The sequence below is a fragment of the Petaurus breviceps genome, unplaced genomic scaffold (assembly GCF_028583685.1).
Source record: "Petaurus breviceps papuanus isolate PSGF00001 unplaced genomic scaffold, PetGlider_PUasm1.0 90808, whole genome shotgun sequence".
NCBI lineage: Eukaryota > Metazoa > Chordata > Mammalia > Diprotodontia > Petauridae > Petaurus > Petaurus breviceps.
The window spans coordinates 17,764,633-17,786,162 of record NW_027187349.1 but is presented as its reverse complement, the minus strand read 5'-3'; the positions used below and the strand labels follow the sequence as shown (position 1 = coordinate 17,786,162).

General features: G+C 41.0%; 1 long non-coding RNA gene across 1 annotated transcript in view; it reads left to right on the top strand.

The window, feature by feature from the left end:
• Nucleotides 1–7,683: 7,683 nt before the first annotated feature.
• Nucleotides 7,684–21,530, top strand: part of LOC138147863 (uncharacterized) — a 40,676-nt gene continuing 26,829 nt past the window's right edge. The window contains exon 1 of the long non-coding RNA XR_011164913.1: nt 7,684–8,026. This is a non-coding gene — a long non-coding RNA (uncharacterized lncRNA). The remainder of the gene's footprint in view (nt 8,027–21,530) is intronic.

Below are 21,530 nucleotides of genomic sequence, written 5' to 3'. Positions count from 1 at the left end.
AGAGAGAGAGAGAGAGAGAGAGAGAGAGAGAGAGAGACAGAGACAGAGACAGAGACAGAGAGAGAGAGAGAGAGAGATTTACTGAGTATGGTATTTCTTGGAGAAAGAATATGTGTCTCAAGAAGGGAGTTAATAAACAATGTTAGTGAACCCCAACTTCCCATGCCTGAACCTGCCTTTTGAATAGGAGCACAGAGTAGAGCACTGGACCTGGACTCAGGAAGCCCTTGGTCTGAATCCTGTCTTAGATGGTTACCAGTTGGGTAACTTTGTACAAGTCACTGAACCACTGGGCCTCAGTTTACTCTGAGCGCCGAGGAGTATGTTCTCCAAAACCTCTAAGATCCCTTCTAGCCCCCTACATGTGATTCTTTGATCTTGTGTTGAGGAAGGAAGGACTAAATTTTCTAGGCCCATATTCCCACAATTTAGCCTTGTAGCATGGAAGCTTGTTCTTAACAATACCAGCTTTTGGACTTGTCTCTTTTAAAGCAGAGATTCTTAAGCTGAAATTATTAACAAAAAATCTTGTTAAATGTGTTTAGTTATGGTTGGTTTCCTTTGTAATCCTGTGTATTTCATTTGATATATGTAAAGACATTCTGAGAAGGGGTCTGTAGGCTTCACCAGACTGCTAAAGGGGTCTATGATACAAAAAAAGGTTTAAAAAAATCTGCTCTAAAATAACTCCAAGTTTGTGAGTTCAGGGACTTTTCCTCTAAAAGAGAAAGGGACTTCCTGAGAAGTGTGCCTTTTGGGGAAAGATGAGAATTGTCCAAAATTCTGTGTGAATTTGAGTCTAGTATATGACTCTGTATAAGATTTCTAAGCCTTTTTGGTGTCATGGGCCCTTTGGCAGTCTGGTGAAAACTATGAACTTCTTAGGATAACATTTTAGAATGCATACAATAAAATACACAAAGTTAGAGTAAAGCAACTACATTTAAATAAAGATATAATTTTTTCCCATCCAAGTTCACAGATCCCTTGGAGGTTGGTGGAACTCAGGTTGAGAACTCCTGCTGGTAAAACAAACAAACAAATAAACTAGGAATTCAGTGAATAGAGCACCAGTCCTAGAATCAGGAGGACCTGAGTTCAAATCCAACCTCAGACACTTAATACTTACTAGCTATGTGACCTTAGGCAAGTCATTTAACCCCAATTACCCTGCCTTTCCCCCTCCAAAAATACAAAAAAGAAAAAACTAGGAATTCACTAGAATGTTGGGAGTATTGCCCCAATGGCAATCTTGAGTTCAAGTCTGTCCAAGGGGAAATATTATGAGTGTTTTATATGCTTTCTGTAACTGTTTATGTGTTTCTTAAGTCTTTTGCATCTTTTGCACTTTCTGCAGGGGAAAATAAAGGTGTTTCTCTACCAGATATGCATTTGTAACCTTGACTACTTGTATAGAAGCTAAGGATCCACATTTGTGAAAATAAGACATAAGCATATCTGGGTATTTTCCTGGGGTAAGGGGAGAAGGTCCAAAAGAAAATATTTGTCCCTCCTGGGTTAGCCCTAATTCATGTGCTCTCCATGAGAAGCTCTGGGTCACAAATTATTGATTCTTTTTAACTTTACTGTCACTTCTCTGTATTTCATCCTTCCAATTTTCTTTCTAACAAAGAGAAAAAGTTAAGCGAAACAAATGCTTCAACCATGTCTGGTGTACATCTCTTCCAGTACCTTTCTTTCTTTCTTCCTTTTGGAGGCAATAGGGGTTAAGTGACTTGCCCAGGGTCACACAACTAATAAGTGTCTGAGGCTAGATTTGAACTCCAGGTTCTCCTGACTACAGGGATGGTGCATTACTGACTGTGCCACCTAGCCCTAATTGCCCCTCTGCTATCTTTCAATAAAGAATGAGGAAACATATTTAATTTGTTCTTTGGAATAAAAATTGCATGTATCTTAATTCTGATGTCTTTTAGTGTTGTTTTTCTTTATTGTGTATAGTTATTATGTTCTCTTGGTTCTGATTTTGTCATTCTTCATCAATTCATATAAATCTTCTCCCAAACTTTTCTGGATTCGTCATTTTTTTTGTTTTGATGCCGTAGGAATACATTATATCTACATAACATAATTTGTTCAACTGTTCCTTATTTTATTTGCAGTTTTTTTGCTACCACAAAGAAATATTGCTATTCATAGTTTAGTATATCCGGAACAATCTCTTTTGACTTTGTCTTCTGTCTCTTTCTCCTTGGAGTATCTGACAATTGATAATTCTAAGTCAAAGGGGATAAATATTTTAGTAATTTTTTCCCATAATTTAAAGTTGTTTTGCCATATCAGTTGAAAAGTATTTATTGAACCCTTAATGTTAAAGTGCTTGAAACTTTGTATTTGTTTGTATGACCTTGTTTTTGAGAGGGGAAGTTAGACAATGATTAGGTAAGAATGTGTGTAGACCAACATTCCAAAAATGGATATAGGACATTCCTGACTGTGTTAGGCCTAGGAAATTGTAACAGAGTAACTTAGAAATGAGGTACCACCTAATCTGGGAATGAGTGGTTTTATTTTATATGCTGTTATAATAAACTTCTCCGGGTATATTATTTCTGAATTTATATAATCTCTTTTTTTCTTATAAGTAAACCCTAGAAATTCACTCATATTTTGGAGTGTGGTGGGAGCAGAAAGGAAAAAGATGTGTAGATATTAGAATCAGCTACCTTGTCACAATGGTGGCTGCAGTAGCCGCCAAAGCAGGAGGGGGAAAGGTAGCTAGAGATGGAGTGGAGCAGGTCCCTGAATTAGGGCAACAAGCAGCCTCAGTGAGGTTTAGGAGGCTCAGTGTTCGGGGTTGGGTTCAATAATCAGGAGGTTTAGAAATTCACAAATGTGGGGGGGAAAGTACAGGCTCTACTTCCATTCTACATCTTCCTTTTTGAAATGCTGCAATCTGCCTTTTTTTTTTAAGCAATCAGGGTTAAGTAACTTGCTCAAGGTTACACAGCCAGTTATTTCTGGGTGTGGTGCTAAGTATCTGAGCCTGGATTCGATCCCCAGGTCATCCTGACACTGGAGCCGGTGCTCTTACTCGCTGTGCTACCTGGCCACCCCAGCAATCTGCCTTCTGTTACCATGGCTCTGGGAATAAACATTTGTAAGGCTACTACTGATTTCCACAGAAATAGTAAAAGCTTATGACACTATATGACATTTATGGATATATATATATATATACATACATACACACAATATGTATTTTTACAGCCTGTTCGGCAGGCTATACATGTTATTATTTTTCAGATCTTATCAGTGCATATGGTCTTCTGGAATTTAAATCTTTTCAATTTAACACTTTTCTTAATGTTCCATACTGCCTCTCTTTCCCTCTGCCCTTTACCATGGTGGATACAGGACTTGACTTGGATCCTGGAAGACCTGGATTCAGATTCAGCCCCATGTGATTATGAGAAAGTCACATTTAAGTCATAACTTAATTTAAGTCACAGTTAAGTAATTTCTGAGTCTCGATGTACTTACCTGGAAAGTGGAGCCAATAATACCCACTTGTAGTTGTGAGGCTTACATGAAATTCTGTATACACACACACACACACACACACACACACACACACACACGGATATCATCCTTAACTTCTAACTCTCTCATTACTAGCTCTTTCCCCCTCCCTTTACCTTGCTCCATCTGTTGATTCTACCTCTGTCCTATATGTCCTGTTCTCTCCTATGACACAAACACCACCCTGGTCCAGGTCTTTATCTCCTCATGCCTGGACTATTGCAATAGCCTACTGATTGGTATTCCAGCCTCAAGCCTCTCCAGGGAACCCTCCACTTATCTGTCAGACTGATCTTCCTAAACCCCAGGTCTGACCATGTCATTCCCCTATTCAGTAAATTACAGTGGCTCCTATAACCTCCAGGATCCCATATAAAATCATCCGTTTGGCTTTTAAAACTCTTCATAACCTGCTCCTCTCTTGTCTTCCTGGTCTTCTTACACCTTACTCTCCATTAGATACTCTCTGATCCAGTGACACTAACCTCCTTGCTATTCCTCACACAGCTCACTCCATCTACAATGCCATCCTGGCACTTTCCGTTGCTGTCCTCCATGCCTGAAATGCTTTGTTCCCTCATCTTAACCTCATGCTTCTCTGATTTCCTTCAAGTTCCAACCTTTATAGAAAACTTTCTTGATTCCTCTTTAATACTAGTACCTTCCTTCTGTTGATTGTCCCCAAGTTATCTTGTATATATCTTATTTGCACATAGTTGTCTGCCTTTTGTCTCCCCTAGAAGACTGTGAGTTTCTTTTCTGTCTTTTTTTATATCCATAGTACTTAACACAGTGCTTTGCACATAGTAAATGATTTGAAAATGCTTATTGACTGACTCACCAATACATATTATATATACATATATACACATGTACACACACATACATATGTATACATACGTTGTGATTTGTGAACTTTTATTTACAAAATAAAATGAGCATTTTTTCACATCTTTCTTTTTTCCCACTTCCCTTGTAGCATTTCACATTTTTGTCCTTTGTTTCATTACCCTTGACGGAGATGCTGTAGAGGGATTCTCTGTTGGGTACAAGTTGAACTGGATGACCTCTCTGATCTCTTCCAAATTCAATATTCCATGATAGTCTCTTGGTATGGTGTCAAGAATGAACTAGCATTCTAGCAAAGTGACCAGAGATAAACAAGGTCTAAGACTGGGGTGGAGAATTTCACTTGTGTCTGGCAGCAATGGAATTTCAACTAAGTTTCCCTCCGTACATGAAGGGAGGGTCTAGCTACACTTTGGGAGGCCCCTTGAAAATTTCTCCAGTTCTTTTGCCCCATCCAGGTGAAACTGGGGAATGTCATTATCAGAAAGTCCCCAAAGGGTTGCCATCAGTTAACTCATCTCACAGGTATCATATACAAAGGTGAATATCCATGGGAAACTGTAGTCGGTAGGTCACCAAACTTAATACTAGAACAATAAAAAGGAGTGCTATCATTCAATTTTCCAGTTTCTTTGAAGGTCTATCAATCCAGAGATTTCATACACAACCAAAACTGGTCCATAGGCTGCAAATTCTCCCCTAGGAGACTATTGTTATTTGTTCATATCTTGGAGCCTTTTCTTATCTATGTGTAGCATATCTTCTAAATCAGACTATTCTGTTGCTTAAAGTTCTCCCAAAGCTGTCTACTTCTTTCATTCTGGGGTGAGGATGGGGAAGGGAAAGCACAAGATATACCCATGGGTTAACTGTATATTCCGTCCACACAATCCTCATTTCCCCCCACCTACTCATGTGAAAAAAAAAAACAAATAACTCTGTTTTTTCCTCTAGGTAGATACATCTAAGTCAGGGGTTCAAAACCTTGCCACAAAATTTCACAAGGAAATATATCATCCTTTACCATTTTCCTCATTCTTCCCCTTCCATAGTGAAGTTCCTAGAAAAAGCCTTTTACTTGACTTGCCTCCTCTTTCTTCTGTCTATGGCTACTCCTTCCTCTTCTTTCTCTGATCAACACCCATGATGCAGGCCTACTTACCTTGGGGGTTCTCTGAGGTCATAATATCCTGGATGCTCCTTTTCCTTCCTCTTCCTCTCCTCCTTTGTCTTCCTCTTCCTCCTCCTCTTCCTCCTTCTTTCCTCTCTCTTATCAGTTGCTATAGGTTCACTGTCTACTATCTCTTGACAGATCTATGACATCTATACATGGATTGCAAGTCTCACTCTGGAGCTCCTATGGCATATCACCAAAACTTCTGAAATTCAACAGGTACAAAATAGAACTCTTTCTTATAACCCTCCACCCTTTTCCACTGGAGTAGATGGGGGAGCCTACTTATTTCTATGGACATCAACATCCTTCCATTCACCTCCCTTCCCACCCTCCACCTCATACTGCATACTCTAACCTGCCCTCTCTGGCACCCTAGATGACTCAGCTGTCAAGTCTTGGGCCACCCACTCCAAAACTTTCCTCATGTATCTTATGAGAAAAATCCAGAGTCCAGTGGGCCTTTGAAGCCCTTCATTATCTGGCTGCAGTCTACATTCCTAGATTAATTGACCCTGAATCTTGTGGTGGGAAGAATAACTACCAAAGTATCCCCCCCCCCTTCCCTCTAATTCGGGTTGAACTAATTCTTTCCCTTAAAAGGTAATGAAATCTTGTTAGAGACTGACAGCTCAGGAGACTGAGTTCCAGTTCCTTGATATAGCTTCCCAGTCTCCTGAGTACTCAAAAACCTCTCTGCTCCCAGAGGTTTGACAGAGGTTCACCAAATACTGTTTCCTGGAGGCAGAAGAGATGAGTTCAACTAGATTAAGGTTGTGTCCTCACTGAATTCCTTTTCCTGACTGGCCATTTTTCTTCTCCTAGGGTTACATAAACTTCCTTTAATGATCTGATAAATGGACTGTCTCATTTTGTATGAAACCTAGAACTCCTCTTGATATTCGCCAGCTTGGCCAATACAATCCTACCCCACCTTGACTCACAATCCCCTCCCACCACATTTTTCCCACCAGACCCCACCATCAGCATCCCATCTGTATTGCAGCCCAACATGCCTGTTGTCTGGTGTCTAAGGGCTTTACATAGGTTGTCTGCAAGTCCTAGTATACATTTCTTTCTCCCCTCTACATACTGGAATCCTCAGATCCCTTCAAGGCCCACGACTTTTGCAACACCTGAGAACTCCTACAGCTATTTATCTTTTTGTTGGTTGAATCACTGACCCCTTTCCCACTCCACTCCACTTTTGGGACTCTTGCCTCAGGAAATTGAAAATTCCTAGAAGGCAGGAACTGTTCTTGGATTCCTCTTTGTATCTCCAACACCTAACAAAGTGCCAAGTATGTTAGTGAGTGCTTGAGAAATGTATCTTGAATGGAATGGGGTAGAATTGCAAGCTTCCAGGTCATAGACTCATTGTTACCCTTGACAGAAGAATTTTGGATTTTGTCAAAGATATAGGGGAATCCAGGTGACAAGTTCCCTCCAGGAATGCTGATAGGCACCTGCTGTTCGAGTTGACAGCCTGAAGAAGGTCCCTTGAAGAATGGAGAGTTTAGGATCCTAGACTTAGGGCTGGAAGTCTACTAAATCCTTCATTTAGTAGATAAGGTAACTGAGTGAATTGAAGGGTCCTATATAAAATCTCTGTCTGGAGATACCCTGGCGGTGGAAAGGGTGTAGTTTGAACGGGGTAGGTTGGAGGAGGAAGGGAGGGATGAGAGGGAAGGTGACCTTGATGGTCAAGAGAGACGTAGAGGGTCAAGGTGTCATGTGTTCTTCCTTGGAATTGAGTTCCCTCTCTGGATCTGGCAAGAGAGAGGTAAGGAACCGAGGGACAACATCCAGAGGGAAGAAGACTGAAGCAGTGGAAATCAATGATTTGGAGGAGGCATTTCTCTGCCTAGGCTTGCATATCCAGCCACAAAGGTTCTCAGGCTCCTAAGGACATAGCTTGGGTCCTTGTTAATTTGATGATGACTATCTCCAGGATTAGGTTCCTCAAAGGGGAGGGAAGGATTTTTTTCCCCTCCTCATTTTGCAGCTGGGAGCTATGTAGAGTTCCTTCTTTCCAGGTGATCTCACTCCCCTGCCCCTAGGTCACTGGCCAGGCAAGGGAGGGTTTCCCTGAGCTTGCTTGACTCCTCCTGCTTGTGGGGACTTCGGCGGCCAGAGGATGGAGAAGCAGTAGCCATTGGGCCATCCAACTGGCCGGGAGAGAACAGAAAGCTGAGGCAGGAGAGGGAACGACACTGGGCTTAAGGACTGGTCGCCAGCGCCCTCTCGCCGTCCACTTCGGAGCTCTGGTCCAGGATTAGCCTGAGCAGCGAGCCACCCCACTGCCGGAGCCCCAGTCTATGTTCCTGGCAGGACGCGCCTTTTGAAGGAAGGCTACAGCCCGGCGAGAAGAAGCTCGCGGCGGCGTCAGCTTCTCGGCGGCGGGGTTGCGGTTTGGTCGCGGTTTGGTCGCGGTTTGGTCGCGGTTTGGTCATCTGCAGGGTAAGGAAGGGCCTGTGCCTGGCATTCCGTCCGCCAGCCCCGCAGGTGGTCGGGGGCTGCGGGGCGCTGTGCCTAACTGCTGCGGGGCATCGGGATGGATGTACAGAACGAGAGGGAGGGGGAGGTCGAAAGTGGCCGTGATCGCTAGCTTTCTAGAGCCTGGGGGCGAGTAGGAGGGTGAAAATGGAAAGGGATGGGAACCGGTCGGCAAGAGAGGGGCCTCTGAGCCACGGAAAGGTGAGTGCGCTTGGCGTGGCGTATCGGGATTGAGGGAGGAGTGGAGCTGGGGAAATGGAAGCTGGCTGTATGGTGTAAGCGTCTGGGAGGCTGCAGAAGGCCGAGGTGTAGGTTGATGTAGGGAGGCATGTTGAACAAGACAAGGTGGCGGTGACAGCTGGCGTGAGAATGTTTTAGCTTAGACCAGTTAGATTAGGATGCGGCACTTCCTCTGCCGCGGCCCAGTTCCATTCCCGGCCAGGGAACATTTTTTGCTTGGCTAGAGATCTGATGAAAATCCTTCTTTCCCCTCTGTTTCCGGGGCCCTCCACGAGAATTCACTGCCCCCTCTGAAAGCAATCGCTCCGGCCCAGAAATCACCGGCCTGCTTTCTCTTTTGGCTGCCTGCCTCTTGGGACCACTCCCTCAAGGAGCAATTCCTTACTCCACCAGCCATGGCAATTACACATACTCTCAGCAACCAGGGCCAAGACTGTTTAGGTCAGCTGCCACCAGACAAAGGCACGTTCAAAGACTCGGGGGAACTCGTACCTGCCTCCCTGAAGACTGGTCAAGGCAGAAACGAGGATCCATATTCAATTAGGCAGCATAGGCTCTGCATATTCGAATACATTGTTGGCTCTGTAGACAGCCATCTGTCCCACCTTTCTTTTTTGCAATATCCTCTGAATTTCTCCAAGAAAAAGCCCTAGCTAGAGTTTCCTCTAATAGGGATATACCCCAAATGGATTTAAATACTGAAAGAAAGATCATCTATACATAGAGATCAACATATTTCTAGAGGCTGCCTGGAGAGGGTAAGGGAAGGTAGAGAGAATGTGGAAATTTGGGCAGAGCCTCTTAACCATCGATTGGGTCTACAATTGGTGGTTCAGAAGGTGGAATAAAAATCCAATGGGTTGCCATTTGGCCCTCGAAGAACCAACCATTAGGTGGATCCAGAGAAACAAGGGGGAAAACATGATAGAAACTAATTTACAGAGAGTTGGGCAGAACCCAAAAAAGAAATAGATACCAGAACTACTGGAAAGTCAGGTACAAAAACACAAAGGAAGTTAAAAGCTGTATCATTCGATGGAGGGACCAGTCTTGGCTCCAGGAAGACAAAACTCAGGGGAAAAATGGAAAATCAACAAAAGAAATAAAGACCACGATCCTGGTAAGGAAGAAGCTGGTAGGCTAAGTAAACAAAACCTCCTACCCTCCATATTTTAACACCCCCAAATGGAAAAATAAAACCCAATCACTCAAAGATGAAAAGGAAAAAAAACTTAAAAGGAGGGGGAAAGGGGACAGATAAGGAAAGGAAAGGAAAAAAGGGAAAGGATTGGAGGTAAGGGAAAGGAAAGAAAAGATGTCAGGTTTGAGCACCAGCAAGAATTACTTGGTTAGGACTTTAAGTTGGATCCAGAGAAAGATAAGTTTCCTATAGTAGGGCCCAGTTCAGGAATGGCAGCCTATCGTTGGTGGCTTTGTCCCAGTCCCTGAAGTGTCTCTCTCCCTCTTCTTCAGGTGCTGGGCTCCAGAGGACCTAGGTTCTTAAGCTAGGTAAGGTGGAACATGAGGTAGACAGCTCAAAACAAACAAAAAACTTACAGGATGGATTAAGAGGCAGAGAAGGGGTGGTAAAAACAGCCAAACACAGTATGGGAGTGGCTGCAGAGCCAGTAGGAAGCTGATGTTTAAGAAAACTGCTCAGAATCAGAATCTTATACTATTTCCAAGCTGAGAGCACCATTAAGTTCCTTTGTGGGGTCAGCCTGCCTTTGGCTACAGACAGACTTGTTAATTTTGGGCCTAGGCTAGAAGATGAAACTCACAGTTGTGTCAAACAGAAAAAGGCCATGTCAAAAGTGCAATTCATATGCCTGACTCCAGGGAAGATGGTGACCTTATGGCATTGAGTAAGACCACTCTAGTCATCCCAACAAACTCTTACAATGGGCTTCCTCCATCATCCTCACCTCCCATCCTTCATCCCCTGGAAACACTCAGCCACCTCTTTCCTCTTTTGGCCCACAATTTAGGTGTATGCTGGAGACAGTTCCAACTGGTTCTGGAGAAAAGTTTTTTTTTTAGTGTAATTTTCAGTGTAAAAATTGGAAATCCACAAATCCTACAAATTAGGACTTGATGAATTGTTTTGTTGATTGTGATGGATGAGGGTCCACATGATTTCCTCAAGGACAAGGCAACTAAATCTGCTGAACTGGGCTCCAGTTAAAGCACCTAGCATAAATGGCCCTGAAGCTATCTCCAACTGATAAATTCTTCTTCTTCTTTTTGGAGGGAAATTGGGGTTAAGTGACTTGCTCAATGTCACACGGCTAGTTTTTGTGTTAAGTGTCTGAGAACGGAATTGAACTCAGGTCCTCCTGACTCCAGGGCCGGTGCTTAAATTGTTCTTCTTACCCCATCTCAGGACAAGAAGTTTGCTTTCTGCAGGTATAACTGTTCCCCAGTTTCCTTTGCTAGATTTTCATCTAGGACTAATTGTGGGTGTCCCTCAAAAGTCTGTCCTAGGTAGTCCTCTCTTCTCCCTCTGTATTATCTTGCTTTATGATTTCATCAGTTTTTATAGTATCAATATCAACGCTCAGATGTCCAACTACCAAATTTTCCATTACTGTTAAAAGCACCAACCATCTTCCTAGTCATCTAGACTCACAACCTCATTATTATCCTCAACTCCTTACTGGCAATCAATCCTACCACTGCAATCTATTCTATGTTTATTCATTTTTTTTCCTTCACAGCTTCTCATCTATACTGAATTCTTTCCTCTGACACTACTACCATCCTTGTCCAAGTGCTCATTATCTCACTCCGAGATAATTGCAATAACGTTCTACTTGGTCTTCCTGTATCATTCTTTCCCCACTCTGGTCCATCCTCTATTCAAATGTTAAAGTGATCATCCCAAAGGGTAGGCTTGACCATATGAACCCTCTAGTCAATAAACTCCAGTGGGTCCTTGTTATTTCTATGATCAAATAGAAAATCCCCTGTTTAGCTTTTAAATCCATTCACACCAAGCACCTTTCTACTATTCCTGTCCTCTCAGATCTTATTCCTCTTCTTGTAGTCTTCAGTGAACCTGGCCTTATTTCTGTTTCTTAAACAGAACACTCCACCTCCTCCCCCTGTGCCTTCTCATTGTTTCGTCCCTGTAATGCCATTCACAAGCAGCTTTCCAGAAGAATGCTACTGTGAACAGCTTTTAAGACTCTGATTACACAGTATAGTGAACACTTTATTCCATAACAAATCAAAGCAAAACACTCACAGAAAATCAAGGTACAGCATTCACAATATTACAACTTATCACAGAAAATCACAATATAGTATTCACAGCAGCTTATCATGAAAATGGCCACATAGTTTCTACCATAGTGGCCACAAAGTTTTGAACAAAGAACAATCATCTCAAAGTACAATATAGTCAAAGTCTTCCACTCATGGGGCCCTTAGCTCAATCAGTCACTTATTTAGCAATCAATTACTAAGTATCATTAATCACTAAGCACAATCATTAGAAAATACACAGACCTTCCTGTAGCAGCAAGCACCCCAAGTGTCCTCAGGGTTTGCAGCTACCACAGGTTCTTGGATCTGCTTTGTTAAAGGAAAGCAACTCAAAATGGGTTAACAAGCTTACTTTAATCAGTCAGACATATATCGTTTACCTTGTTCAGGAGAAAAGGTCAGCACCCTGAACCTCAAAGTATACAGGCATAATTATCAAGACAGAAACATCAAGTAGACAGATTTCCAAACTGTCCAACCATTAAGTCCATACCCAGTCAACATCTGGGTTTCCACATTCTGGGTTTTTCAAAGCCGGGGGACTCTCAACAACGGCTTCCCATAATTCAGATCAAATCACAGAACACTTCTCAAAGTGAGTCCCAAAACAAAGCTACACATCAGGGCTTATATAGCCTTCTCCTGGCTCAGAGAATGTAACAACTTTATTGACTCACTGGCCAATCAAGAAGTATCTACTGAAAAACAAGCCTCCCTCCCCAGGCTCCAGGTGCACTTTAGCCTAGGGGCAGGGAAGATCTTCCAAATTTGCATTCCCATTACACCTCCACCCCTAGTTCACTAGTAAACTACAATTTCATCACTACTCTGTACCCATAGAGAAGTCTTTTCATCTTGACTGGAGGCAGGCAACACTTACCTGAATCCATCAGTCACCTGTATTCAAAGGCAGACAGCTCCCAGTTCCTTGTACAGCTCTCTGTGTAAGTCCTGCTGCACACTGAAGTTCACACGGTCCAGTCCATCTCAGATCCTTCACAATTTCTGTTCCCAGGAATCTAAGGCTCAACCAAGCCACAAACAGACAAAGTTTTAGCATCCCAGTCATGCTTTCTCAGTCTTCTGCAGCTCTTTCAAAAAATCATAATCACCTTATCCAGCCTGGGCGGGGGAGGGTGTTCCTGGGCTCCTGGGGTCCTCTTCAGCCTCCTGGGCTCCTCTTCAGAAGAAGCTCTACCACCACAAGTTCTCAGGAAATTCTGACTCAGTTCTCGATTCTCATTTCTCTTCTATAGCTGCTCTATCTCCAGATACTGGTCCCAAGAAATTCTGACTGTCCCTTCCTGGGGCTTTTCCTTGTATACCGTGTTTCCCCGATAATAAGACCTATCCTGAAAATAAGCCCTCCCCTTACTGTGTAAGATTCCTCTAAAATAATCCCTCCCCCGAAAATAAGCCCTATTGAGATTGCTACTGTGCTACACGCTACATTACAGTACCCTCTGTATGTACCTTCCCCCCCCCCCCCGTGAAACGCACACTGTGCTCTGAGCTGCATCCAATCAGAGCTGCAGCAGTGAGCGCGTCATCCTGTTCTTCCCCAGTGATTTGCTTATTGAATAAAGGTACATTTTTTTGTTCACATTTACCTGTTTATTAAAATTGCTGTCAATGTTCATTAAAATAAGCCCTCCCCTGAAAATAAGCCCTCTGGTGTTTTTCTGTCCAAAAAATATAATAAGACAGTGTCTTATTATCGGGGAAACACGGTACACACATTAGCTTCCTGTTTCAGCCAACCCCTTGTTACTGACTTAACAGGAGACATCATAACTTCTGTTTCCCCAACAGAGACTTGATCAATTACTAAGTACTAAGTACCTGCTACTTTTGCTTAACTTGAAACAAGGTGCTAAGTACCTGCTTACTTGCAAAGGGGTCTTCAAATTCAAATTACATTACCATTACAGTCCCATGCCTGGAATCTTCTCTCCCCTTATCACCACCTCTTGGATTTCATAATTTTCTTCAATACTCACTTCCAATGTCAATTTCTACAATAGGCCCTTCTTGGTCCCCTCCACTGTTGTTACCTTTTGTCTGAAATGACCTCCCATGTATATACCTTCTAGCATATATAACTTGTAGTTACATAATTGTTTCTATGTTTTGTCCCCTAATAAAATGTGAATTATTTGAGGTCAGGGACCCTGTTTCTGCCTTTCTTTGTATCCCCAGAACTTTGTTCAGTACTTGGCACAGAGAAAAGAAATGATAAATGCTGGTTGAGACATTAACTGCTGATCAACAGCTTTTTCATCATACCCCTGACTGCTGAGGAAGAGAAACCATCCAGTGGTTTCGTGGATCCAGTGCTCAGGAAGATTCACCCAATAAGTTTGGACTTCTTTTCAATAAAGTTCCTGTGGAAGCTTTTTTGACTTTCCTTAGTCCCATCTTGGTAAGAAGTGACCCAGGTCTCAGGTTCCCAACTCCTTCAGAGGTCTGGGGAAATAGTTCTTCTTAGGGAAATTCTTCTTGGGGAAATAGTTCAGGACCTCTTCCATTGACAGGCCTGCTTTCCTCAGGGATAGTTGGGACAATTCCTCTCCAGAAAGGGCTTGGGGAACCCAAAGGTGGTCCTGTTAGGAGGGCCTTTGCTTTCTATTACCACTAGGAAGCTGAAAACTATAACTACATATGTATACTGAATATTTATTGGCCTGGAAGAAAGGAGATCCTTTCAATGATTTTGTGGTAATTTGGAGTTTCTGAATAAAAAAGAGAAAGTGCTTATGTAACATGAGTGAAGTAAGGGTGTAGCATGTCAAAACAGCACTCTAATGGGACAGATAAATATTATTATTCCTCTAAGTGAAGGCCCAGGGGTGAGGATACTCTGGTTGATGGAAATCCTAAGAGGGTCATTCTAGAAGGCAACTCTTGTGATTCTTCACTGTAGTGGGACAGGCTGTTTGCAGGTAAGAGGTCAATAACCTTTTAGTTACCTACAGATTACCCTCATCATGTTTGCTATAACTCTGGTATTTCTGTGTTAATCCTGGTCAGGGTCAATAACTCACATCATAAGACCCACCATGAACTACAACTATTGAGCATCACTCAATCCATTGGCCAGATGGTTGAGAGCTCAGACTGGTCTTTCCAAAGAAGGGAATTTCTGATCTTTATTCTCTCACACCTTTAGTCACAACTTCAGAGAGGTATGTGATCATTTTTTGGTGTTTGTTTCTTTTGTTTTTGCTTTTCAGCTTACAGGTTTTCTTTTCTTTCTTTTTCTCAAAAAGAGCAAAATATCATTATTTTTTCAAATTAAACTTATTATTTTTCTCTTTTTTTGTCTTTATTAATTTGTTTACTTTTAGTTTACAAGATTCATTTCCACAATTCCCTGAGTTTCTAATTTTCTCTCCCTCCCCCCTCATGGTGGCATACAATCAAGTATAATATCTGCAGATACTTTCACATTAGACATTAGTCAGTTTATAAAAGAAGGATTGTATCAGATGGAATGAACAATGGGAAAGAGGACATAAAACCAAACAGGAAAAAGAAAGAGAGCAGGTAGTTTGCTTCAATCTGGATTCAAACTCAGTTCTTTCTCTAGATGTAGACATCTCTCTTCATCATGAGTCTTTTGGGGTTGGCTTATAACCCTGCATTGCTGAGAAGAATCTAGTCTATCAAAGTTGGTCATCACACATACACTGTGTCTGTAATTGTGTGCAGATTTCTCCTGGTTCTACTCTTTTCACTCAGCATTAGTTCGTATAAGCCTCTCCAGGTAAATATGAAGTCCATCTGCTCCTCATTAAACTTATTTTTTTTAAAGCAATTGGGGTTAAGTAACTTGCTCAAGGTTACATGGCCAGTTATTTTGTGTGGGTGTTAAGTATCAGAGGCCAGAACCAATCCCGGGTCTCCCAGGGGCCAGTGCTCTTACTCACTGCTCCACCTGGCCACCCCTAAACTTATTTTTTTTTTAATTTTGAATACAAAAATTTGGCACTTTCATGTACATAGCAGCACATAAAAGTAAGATTCTACATGAAATAATGAGTCTTCATACCTCCTGGCTTTATAAAAAATCTTTAATAAATTCAATATTCAGTTTGCTTTGCTTCCAACTATTCCCTCCTATATATTTATTTCCCTCATAACCACCCACTTTTCCTATCCCCCCCAATAGTTTCCCACTTGAAATTGAAGTGTTTCTACTCCAAGCTGTGTGTGTGTGTGTGTGTGTGTGTGTGTGTGTGTGTGTGTGTGTGTGCTCGAGCAAGGCTTGCTGGAAGGCAAAAGTTCATGGTTTCTGTGGCCTCTCTTTGACATCCTATGAGTTATATCTTTCCTCGGCAAAGTATCTCTGATGTTGATGCTTTTTCTTCTTTTTTCTTCTGCTTTCATGTTTATTGTAGTATTTGTCATCTTCTGATTTAGGAAGAGTATAGTCTAGTACAGTGTCATAGTGCCCACAACTGAGCCAGCTTAACCAAATACTTTTCCTGTGGGAGCCCTCTGGACCCAAGGAGTGACAGGCTGTAGATATAGTGGGATTCTCCAAGCTTCCTCCTAGAGTTAAGTGAATGTTTATATCAAGGATGTGCCCCAGGGCCAGCAGCTCAGGGTAGCCACCCCAAGTGGTATTCTGTGCTGCTTTGAAGAGAAACTCCTCCACATCGCCTTCAATGAGGATTCTGAACAGGTCAAGGTTCCCAGCTATGTAGCTGACACTCTTCTCTCGAAGCTCCTGGTACTGGCCCTGGTGCCCATAGATTGCCTTGCTGACAGCTCTGTAAAGGCAGTTCCCATCCGGAGTGATGTGGAAGCGGTACTTCCCCCTCTCCTGCAGGTACATGTCCTGTTTTTCTATTTCCTCCAGTTGCTGTTGCCAAATCTCCTGTTTTTCTATTTCCTCCAGTTGCTGTTGCCAAACCTCGTCCATTGTGTTGGTGCTGCTTCTCTTCAGCGGCCGAGTGGGTTGCTTGGTTGTTATGTTTGCTTCCCTAGCCCAAGGTCTGCTCCTTAGCCCAGGAGTTTCTTAGGACTAGAATCCAGGTCCCTGGGCGGGAAATCAGGGTCTGAATCCTTGAAGGTAGCCACCTGGGACTTAACAGTCTCAGACCTCCACTCTGAGATGCCCTTAGAACCAAGTGCTTTCTTCCAGATCTCCCTTTGCTACCCTGGGTCAGGATTCCCCTTGTTCCTGAGGAGTGTTCTGCTATTCTCCTTGCTGCAGCCTCTGGTCTGCTCTTTCCTTGTTTCACTCTCCCTTTTATAACTGAATCCCCAGAGGTGTGTTTACAAGTAGCTTTCATTGAGTGGCTTTTGATTGAGTGACAGGCTGACAGTCAGGTTCACACCTCCACTATCTCTGAGCAATGGGTGACTTAATCTGCTAGCTTCCCCACTCCTGGCCCTGGAAGCCTGCCCTCCAAGAGAAGCTGCTCACCCCAGGTCCCTAATTCAGTCCAAATATGTACTTCACTAGTACAGGCATCAGAGCCAAAAACAGTGTCTTCCTACCTATCCCTTAAACATGTTTGTGTTCAGCTGATGGCAAGTGGAAAGGTAAAGCAATACTTTGGGGGTAAAGTAGAAGAGATGGCAAGAGGATCTTGGAGAATAATGGTTTTGACTCTGGCTGACTTCAAAGCCAGAGGAATTGTGCTGAGATTAGTCTGGATTTCGCAGTTCTTGCAGGACACAGGTAGAGGAGCAGAACTGGAGCTACACTCATTCTAAACCCTGTCTAACAAAGGACGGTATTGACCCAGTCTATTACAGGGCATGTTTTCCTTAGCTCCTAGATTGTGGTGACTTTCTAATACACATGTTCATCTCTGTAGATTGGTCACGAACAGTCAATGTTCATTTGCTGAATAATCACCACACATCTCTGGAGTCCTGGCTTCCTCAATCTCTTAAACTCTTAAGACTTTCCTGTGGGTCTGTGCAAATAAGTGAGGGGAGATAAGATACAAAGAATCTCCTTAGAGATAAATGAGTTCTCTCTACTGGCTGGTTGACCTATTTCCTGACCTTTTAATATGCAAATGATACTAAAGCTTTACACCCTTTAAAAGTGAGAAACTAGAAACTGGAATCTGAAGGAGTTCACACTTGAAAAGTGTGAAAACTCAATTACAATGGAATTTATCCTTAAATCTCATTTTCCAGCTATTTAACAACTTGTAGATTTGTCACAGTTTGAAAAGACCACATCGTTTTAGGAACATTTGATGGCTACTGCCTACTTAATTTCTAGTTTTTTTTTTTTCTGCAGCAAATAGAGGTGTTATAACTTTGTAAAATTTTAAATTCAATTTTATTTTGTTTTCAGCTCTGAATTCTCTCCCACCTCCCTTTCATCCTTGAGAAAGACAAATAAAAGGCATTACAAATATCTTGTCACATGAAACAAATTCTTGCATTCTTAAAAAATGCTTCAATCTGCATTCTGAGCACATAATCTTTTTTTATCAGGAGGGAGAAAGCATGTTTCTTCATGGTCCTCTAGAACTGTGGTTGGCTGTTATGTAAATTAATATTGATTTCAAAATTGTTTGTCTTTACACATTGTTGTTATTGTACAAATTGTATCCTGGTTCTGCTGACTTTGCCTTGCTTCCCAGGTTTCTCTAAAACCATTCCACTGATCATTTCTTATAGCGCATTCATATGCCATAATTTGTCCAGCCGTTCCCTAATTGACAGGCACCATTCCACCCCCACCTCCAACCAATTTCTTAGTCTTTGCCATCATAAAAAGAACTGTTATGCATATTTTCGTACTAATCAGTCTTTTTCTTCTTTCTTTTATCTCCTTGGGATGTAGAATGAAGGTTGTTTTTACTTGGTCATAGGGTATGTACGGTTCAATAGCTTTTTTGACATTGTTCCAAATTGTTTTCTAAAGTGGCTGAAAAAATTCACAAGAGGGCATTAAAGAACTTGTTTACCCATGGCCTCTACAGCATTTGTCATTTCCCATTTTTGTCAACTTTGTCAATCTGATGATTTTCTGACCTGGCAATTCAGAGTTTTTTTAATATTCATTTCTCTAATTATTAATGGTTTAAAACATTTTTTAAAAGGGCTACTGATAGTTGACATGTCTTCCTCTGAAAACTACCTATTCATATTCTCAGACATTGAGGAATGTATTTTAATCTTATAAATTTGACTCATTTTCTTCTGTGTCTTAATACAAAGAACTTTATCAGAGAAACTTGCTACAAAAAGTTCTACTCAATTGATAAGTGGTCAAAGAATATGAACAGTTAATTTTCAGAGGGAGAAATTAAAGTTATCTATAGTTATATTTTAAAATGCTCTAAATCACTATTGACTAGAGAAATACAAATCAAAACAACTCAGTGGTACCACACCACACCTATCAGATGGTAACATGACAAAATAGGAAAATGATAAATGTTGGAGATGTGGGAAAATTGGAACATTAATGCATTGTTGGTGGAGTTGTGAACTGATCCAACCATTCTGGAGAGCAATTTGGAACTTTGCCCAAAGGGCTATAAAACTGCATACCCTTTGATCCGGCAATACCACTACTAGGTCTGTATCCCAAAGAGATCATAAAAAAGGGAAAAGGACTCATATGTACAAAAATATTTATAGTAGGTCTTTTTGTGGTGGCAAAGAATTGGAAACTGATGGGATACCCATCAATTGGGAAATGGCTGAACAATTTGTGGTATATGAATGTAATGGAATACTATTGTACTACAAGAAATGATGAACAGATTTCAGAAAAACCTGGAAAGACTTACATAAACTGATGCTGAGTGAAATGAGCAGAACCAGGAGAATATTGTACATAGTAAAAGCCACATTGTGGGATGGCCAACTTTAGCAGACTTAGCTCTTTTCAGCAATGCAATAATCTAAGACAATTCCAAAAGACTCATGATGGAAAATGCTTTCCACATCCAGAGAAAGAATTATGGAGTCTGAATGCAAATCAAAGCATACTATTTTTTCTCTCCCCCTCCCTTCTTTGTTTTTTCTTTCTTGTGGCTTTTCCCTTTTGTTTTTATTCTTTTTTCACAATATGACTAATGTGGAAATATCTTTAATATGTCAGATTGCATGCTCTTGCAGAGGGGGAAGAGGGGAGGAGGAAAAATTTAGAACTCAAAATCTTATAAAAGTGAGTGTTGGAAACTAAAAATAAATTAATTTTAAAAGAATTTATATGTTGTACAATTTGGTGCATATATGAATTCATTTTCTATAGAGCCTTTCAACAAAATGTAGTTTCCCTGTTAATCTTTTTTAATTAGATTTTTTTTGCTGTTGCTTTGTCTGAGATCATTATTGCTACCCCTGCTTTTTTTTTTTTGTAACCTCAACTGAGGCATAATAGATTTTGTTCCAGACCCTTATTTAACTTTGCATGTATCCTTCTATTTTAAGTATATTTTTTACAAACAACATTTTGGACTCTGGATTTTAATCCCCACTGCCTTCCTCTTCTTTTTTATGTATGATGTTCATCCCATTCACAATCACAGTTATAACTGTTAATTAAATATTTCCCTTCATCCTATTCTTTTATGTTTTTCCTTCTCTTTGTTTCACATCCACTCCTGCAGTTTATTTTGCTTCTAATTAATCCCTCCTTTAGCCTACCATCCCTTTTCTTCTTTTTTTTTTTAAATGCCTTTGTCTTCTATTTCCCTGTTGGGTAAAATGTATGTGTAGTCAGTCTTCCCTCCTTTGATCTATTCATATGCAAGTAAGGTTCAAGTGTTGCCCACTCTCCTTCTCTACTTGTGCACCCCATTTAAGTAAGAAAATTTAGCCTGTTATTTCTCCTCTACAATGTATTCTTCTCTTCTCTTTCCATTTATCTTTTAAGGTCATCAAAACAGAACAGAATCACTCCCAGATCCTCTGTCAGATTATACTATCTCTATGACCTCTGATGATAGGGTTCTCAGGGAATACATGGATCATCTCTCTATTTAATAATGTAAGTAGTTTAAACTTGTTTAATCCCTTATGGTTGCTTGTTTATATTTACCTTTTATGCTTCTCTTGACTCTTCTTGTTTGTATGTTAAACTTTCTATTCAGCTCTTGTCCCATAAAGAAGAATAGAAGTCTTCTAATTCATTAAAGGTCCATTTTTCCCAAGATTTTTTTTCCAATCCTTGTAAGTAAATTATATTATAAGCCTAGATCTTTTGCCTTCTGGATTATCACATGCTAAGGTCTCTACTCCTTTCAAGTAGGGGCTGATAAATTGTGTGTATGATCCTGACTGTGGATCCTTGGTACTTGAATTCTTTCTTCCCGCTTTAAGAATCTTCTCTTTGACCTTGAAGCTCTGGTTTTTGGCTATAATATTTCTTTGAGTTTTCATTTTGAGTTCTCTTTTCCTGGAGGTGACCAACGGATACTTCCTAGTTCTACTTTGCCCTCTGGTTCTAAAGATCTGGGAAGTTTTATGACTTCTTGAAATATGATGTCTAGGGTTTGTTGTTGTTAATGGCTTTCAGGTAGTTCAATGATTCTTAAGCTACCTCTCCCAAATCTGTTTTCCAGGTCAATTGCTTTTGTTACAAGATACTTCTATTTTTTTCAGTTTTTTAAAATTTTGTTTTAGTATTTCCCGATATTTCTAGGGGTCACTTGCTTCTATTTGGTCCATTCTGATTTTCAAGGACTTCATTGCTTGGGCAAGGTTTTGTATCTCTTGTTTCAAGTTGCTAATTCTCTTTTCATATCTTTCTTCCATATTTCTGAGATCATGGAATTTTAGGAGATCATCAATCATTATTTCTTTTCATAATTTTTCTCTACTCATTTGATTTTTAAAGAATTTTTAGCTCTCATGAAAAAAAAAAACACACTTTTGCTTTGTCTTCTCCAGGCATTCTGGTTAGATTTGTCCCCAACATGTATTTTTCTTTGAGGTTTTGCTTGTGAATATTTTTGAGTCTTTCTCTTTG